We start from the raw sequence: 6000 nt of genomic DNA, 5'->3' as shown, positions 1-6000 counted from the left end.
TTCTCCAAGTCTCTAGAGTACACAAACTCTTCTTACTAAATCTCGACCTCAACTAGTCACAATGGTATGAGTCTAATCTGAGACTCAATACCTGACAGGTTTACTCAGAGGAGTTTTCTTGAACCTATCAAGCCTTCTCTGGAGTTCACAGACTCTCAGACTCTCTCTGTCTCTGTCTGGCTCGATGTTTCCTTTGCTCTACAGGTTAGTGGTTGAAGGGAAAGTACCCCTAGAGTCCTTTGGGCTGAGACTCTACCAGACTGAAAATTGCTTATACAAAGAAACACACACACACAGCTATCTTTTTTACTTTTAAGCAAATTCTAATGTTTAGGGTACATACCTAAGGTCCTACGTCCGAGAAGACCGTTAGGGTGCAAACCCTTCTTGGAGTTCCCTTCTTCTTTCTCTGACCTGCAAGACAAACAAATCAAAGAACACAACAGTACATGTATAGAAGTTTATGTATAAATCATCTTTATGCTATAAAGTTAGTTATAAATAATCTTTAAGTAACTACTTTCATAAGAATTCAACACAAGAATCTCATAAGCATAAAGAAAGATTATTCGGGAACAAAGACGTGTTTCTTTATATATAAAGGCAAATAAAGTACATATATCGGAAAGATATCACCTGAACACCTTCAGCAGGCTCCAAGCAAGCTTCCTCCCGGATTCGTTCCAGCCTCCAGCCTTCAACAAGAGCTCCTTCCAAGTCTTACTCAATGATGATGTCAAGGATGAATGATCACCAATACACATGGAAACAAGGGTTTCCTATGCAAAATGGGGGAAGTGCAGGATGCACCAAGGACTTCAGACCTGGTCTAAGGGAAAAATCTCAGCATAATAATCTTGCTCTCCTTTCTCTCTCCCCTTGGCCTTCCCTTTGATGTCTTTTTATACCCTCTCCAAAGTAGTTTTTTAGTTAGGAGTTGGTTGGGAACAGTTGGGCCACGGGCACTAACAGGTGATCCAGCAGGTAAACCCGCGATCACCGCCCGAAAAAGAGGAAATTATATTTTTTTAAGTGTTTTAATAGATACACGCGGGTTGGGTATGACAGACCCGCGTGTACACGCGTTTAACACAGGGCAAAGTCGCGTACAAGGAATAAAACACTGTTTTTTAAATTTTTGGACCAGGTCTGGAAGGAGGGGTTGCCCTAGGCCATAAGTGCAGCATCACAAACCATAAGAGTGAGATTTGGAGCTATAACAGATGCCCCCTAATGTATGAGGTCAGAAGGGGAACATGATGGCCGAAATACATTAAGTAAGTACAAGGAAAGGAACTCTGCCAAAAAACCGAGGAGGACTTCACCAGAATTCAGCCTGCCAAGCCACCGAAAGGAGATCAGAAAGAAACACTGTCTGAGGCGGGCATACCCATGCTCAGGAAAAGTAAAGCATGTCCGCATATCAAGTACAAGCGGATCCACTAAGTATACAAGTATAAATGACTGTAAAAATACATAATGGATCATCTGATCATAATGAGTAAGTACATGTCTGAATATCACATATAAAACTGTCAATGATGCTGAAAGATGCAACGGATCACTGAAATCAAAGACTGATCCCATAAGGTACCAACTGAACATGATGGAATAGGATGGTACTACACTGCAAACTCAGGTGCCAGCATATAGAATGTCGCCATGACTGACTGCAACATATAAGGTGGAATGGTATCAACTAGCAGCAACAGGAGCAACTGTCAAGTGAACCAATGAATGCTGATACAACCTGAGGTCTTCACCGACCGCCGTGGTACATTTCTACACCATGGGAATAAATGATCTGAAGTCGACCATGTGAGAAATCGTTTGATTACCGGTCATTGATGTATACCGTTAACAAACGCGAGACTACCCACCGATAATGATAATGAGCGTCAAGGTACCCAGTACAATCTAACAAGTGTGAATAGATGAGTTGAAGTCGAACACCTGTAAGAATCTATCAATCAGGAGACAATGATGGTTTCCCACTGTCGATAGCGAGGAATCTGCCACTAATGACTGCAAACCCCAAGGTACTGCCAAATGGACTCTAGATCTTTGCCCAGAGCAATGAGTCGGAGTCGATAGGGAAAGATCCGCTAGAAGGAAGGCATTAAGGCATCCTCCATCAATCTAGCGCGAGTGTAACCCGTAGGCCAATAATGTGGAAGGAATCGGACGAAAAAGATGTAGTAACCCAACCGAAAGTACGTTTCCGGCGTACACAAGATGTGGCTAGCGCACGGCAGAAACCCTCTGAACCAACCAATAATGAAAGCTGACACAGAGGCGAGGTATCCACCAATAGGGTCAAATGGAAACCAAGGTACTGCACGAATCCCAATGTGTGATAATGTATGCTGATGTCGAACACAAGGGAAACCACTCAGTCAAAGACCCATGATACTGATCGATGCTGAGCACAAGGTGACCTATCAATAATGAAAATAGGGCCAGGGTGCGGTCTCTAGGTCTGCCCTCAGAGCAATGTGTGCAGCATCACAAACCATAAGAGTGAGATTTGGAGCTATAACAGTTAGCTCGGCTTTTCTCTATTATTTGCAATTCACTTCTCCTGGCCTCTCAGATCTGCCTTATTCTCTACCTTCTTCTTATCTTTCTCTCTATTAGTTCGTGGCTTAAAGCTAATCTGCTTCCTGACAGTTCGTTTCCGCTTCCCGGCTGTCTGGATCTCCTGCCTCTGTCCGTTGGAATTTCCCCTTCTCTGTGTCATCATCACTGTATAACACTTCATAGAGAGGTGACCACCTATTTCCTCACGAAATGAGTGTCAGTTCTCTTTGAACGGTTGTTATTTCCATTGCTCCAAGATTTCCCGTGAAACTGATTCCTCTGCCAACTCATCGGTCATGTCGGATCTCAAATCTTATCTGCCTCAACCTATTTCTCTGTCGAATCTGGTCATCCATCGGATTGTTTCTTCGTCGTTGATCTGGAGCCTCCAGATCCTATGGTCTCCATACATATTGGGTGGGTAAGTAGTGTAGGTTTTAACCCTGTACAGAAATTACCTGCATACGAATTCTTAAACAAAGAAAATAAACAATGCGAGAGCATAACCCATAAAACACATATGCACAGAGATTTTCCCTGGATCCCAAAAACGGGACTACCAGCTTGATTTTTCATTATGCTCCTTTCAATGTTACAATACATATTTATACATGTCGAAGCATCCAATACCATGGACCGAAAAACCATCGCGTCCAATACCATGTACGAAAATCATGCACAAAACCATAGGTAGGTTTGCCCAACCTAATATAGGGTCCAAAAAAAATTTTCCCGGGGCACTGCCCCGGACCCCGTAGAGGGGGGCTACCCGCCCCCCTCTAACCCCCCATTGAACTACGTAGGTTAGTCGTGGAAAGAATATAACACAACCCAACAATCTCCCACTTGTTGTTTTCTTTCCACAGGGGGCCACAGGAGAGCTTAGTCATTTTTCCAGCCCTGAAACACCCATTGTTTCTCTACACCAAGAGAACTTCTCAGAGCTCACAGATTTTGTCAATGCATCTGCAGTATTCTTCAAAGTGTCCACCTTTACCAACAACACCTTTTTGTCTTCTATCATATCCCTCACAAAGTGATACTGAACATCAATGTGCTTTGTCTTTGAATGAAAAGCAGGGTTCTTTGCCAAGAAAATTGCACTTTGGCTGTCACAGTCTATTCTTATAGCTCCCTATACTAACCCCATACTTGAACACAATCTCTGCAACCAAACTACTTCCTTGCTTGCATGAGTGGCTGCCATGTATTCTGCCTCTGTAGTTGATAGTGCCACTACAGATTGTTTCTTACTCATCCAACTGACTGCACCTCCAAATAGGTTAAACACATACCCACTTGTAGATCTTCTCTGATCGAGATCTCCAGCCCAGTCTGCATCAACAAAACCATGAATATCCAACACTCTGTCCAATCCTGGTCTTCCTTGGTAGCACAAACCATAATCACTAGTGCCACGCAAATACCTGAAAACCCACTTCACTATTGTCCAGTGCTCCTTCCCAGGTTTTGACATAAACCTGCTCAATACTCCCACTGCATGTGCAATGTCTGGCCTAGTATAGACCATTGCATACATCAGGCTACCGACTGCACTTGCATATGGAACACGGGACATGTCCTCTTCCTCTTCTTGTGTCTTGGGACACTGTTCAGCAGATAACCTCACACCTACAGGAATAGGAACCTTCACCGGTTTACTATCCTGCATATTAAACCTCTGCAGTATTGTCTCGACATACTTCCTCTTGTTTAACCAGAGCTTCCTCTTTGCCCGATCTCTTTTAATTTCCATGCCCAAAATATAGTTTGCAGCACCAAGATCTTTCATGTCAAATTTGGAGGACAATTGGGTCTTCAAATCCTGGATAATTTCTTTGTCATTTCCAACCAGCAACATATCATCCACATACAAGACCAGATAAATAACACGGTCACCAATTAATTTAAAATACACACAATGATCTGCTTTACTTCTGGTGAAGCCAAGTCCCCGTATAAATGTATCAAATTTCTGATACCACATCCTTGGTGACTGTTTTAACCCATACAGAGATTTCTTTAACTTGCATACCAGTTCTTTCTTACCCTTCACCACAAAGCCTTCAGGTTGCTTCATGTAGATTTCCTCTTCCAAATCCCCGTGAAGAAATGTTGTCTTCACATCCATCTGTTCTACCTCAAAATCAAAAGCAGCAGCAACAGATAAAAGTAATCTAATAGAAGCTACCTTGGCAACAGGAGAAAAAATATCACCAAAATCAATTCCCGGCACCTGGGAATAACCTTTTGCTACCAACCAAGCTTTGTATTTCTCCACCTTTCCTTCTACATTAGTCTTCTTCTTGAACACCCATTTGCTGCCAATGGGTTTCCTTCCAGCCGGCAACTCTACCAGATCCCAAGCCTCATTTTTGTGCAAAGATGCCATTTCATCAACCATGGCCTCTTTCCATAGTTTTCCATCCTCTGAATCCATTGCTTCCTTCACAGTTCTGGGATCATCATCAGTAGCAGACAAAGCAAAATTTGAACTGAAAGCAGATGGACTATACCTTTCTGGCTGCCTTCTTTCTCGACCTGATCTTCTCACAGCTAGAGTTTGTGGCTCTTCATCTTCTGATTCCTCCTTTGCTGCAGAGTCTGATTATTCCTCCTTTGGCTCAAACTCTATCTTCTCAGGTTCCTTTGGTTGGACTTCAGATTGAATAACATCTTTTACCTCTCTGAACACCACATCTCGGCTGTACACAACCTTCCGTGTGACTGGGTTCCAAAGCTTATAACCGTTTAAACCATCCTTATACCCAATAAAGATGCACTTTTCAGATTTACTATCCAACTTGGTTCGTTTCTCCTTTGGAACATGTACATATGCATCACATCCAAATACCCTCAGATGTGAAAGAGAGGGTTTCTTACCAGTCCATACTTCTTGTGGAGTCTTATCCTCCAACGTTGATGAGGGTGATCTGTTGATCAGGTAACGTGCAGTATCCACCGCCTCTGCCCAGAATTCCTGTCCTAACCCAGCACCACTGAGCATGCTTCTTGCCCTTTCCATCAACATCTTGTTCATTCTTTCTAGGACTCCATTTTTCTGAGGTGTATATGGAGTAGTCTTCTGCCGTGCTATACCACACTTCTTACAAAATTCTTCAAATTCCTTGCTGCAAAATTCTCCACCATTATCTGTCCTCAGCACCTTTATCTTCTTCTCTGTCTGATTTTCCACCAGAGCCTTAAATTCTTTAAACCTGTCAAAGACTTCAGATTTCTTCTTAAGGAAATATATCCATGTATTCCTTGAGAAGTCATCTATGAATGATACATAGTACACAGACTTACCCAGTGATGGAACCTTCACAGGTCCAAACACATCACTATGCACAAGCTCTAATATCTGTTTCGTCCTCTTACCACCAGAGGGGAAACTCACTCGATTCTGCTTCCCATACA

The sequence above is a fragment of the Pinus tabuliformis genome, chromosome J, assembly GCF_031772625.1.
Source record: "Pinus tabuliformis cultivar Carrire ecotype Pingquan chromosome J, CPIR1, whole genome shotgun sequence".
In the NCBI taxonomy this organism is placed as follows: Eukaryota; Viridiplantae; Streptophyta; class Pinopsida; order Pinales; family Pinaceae; genus Pinus; species Pinus tabuliformis.
The sequence above is the reverse complement of the archived record's forward strand: the minus strand, read 5'-3'. Positions refer to the sequence as shown.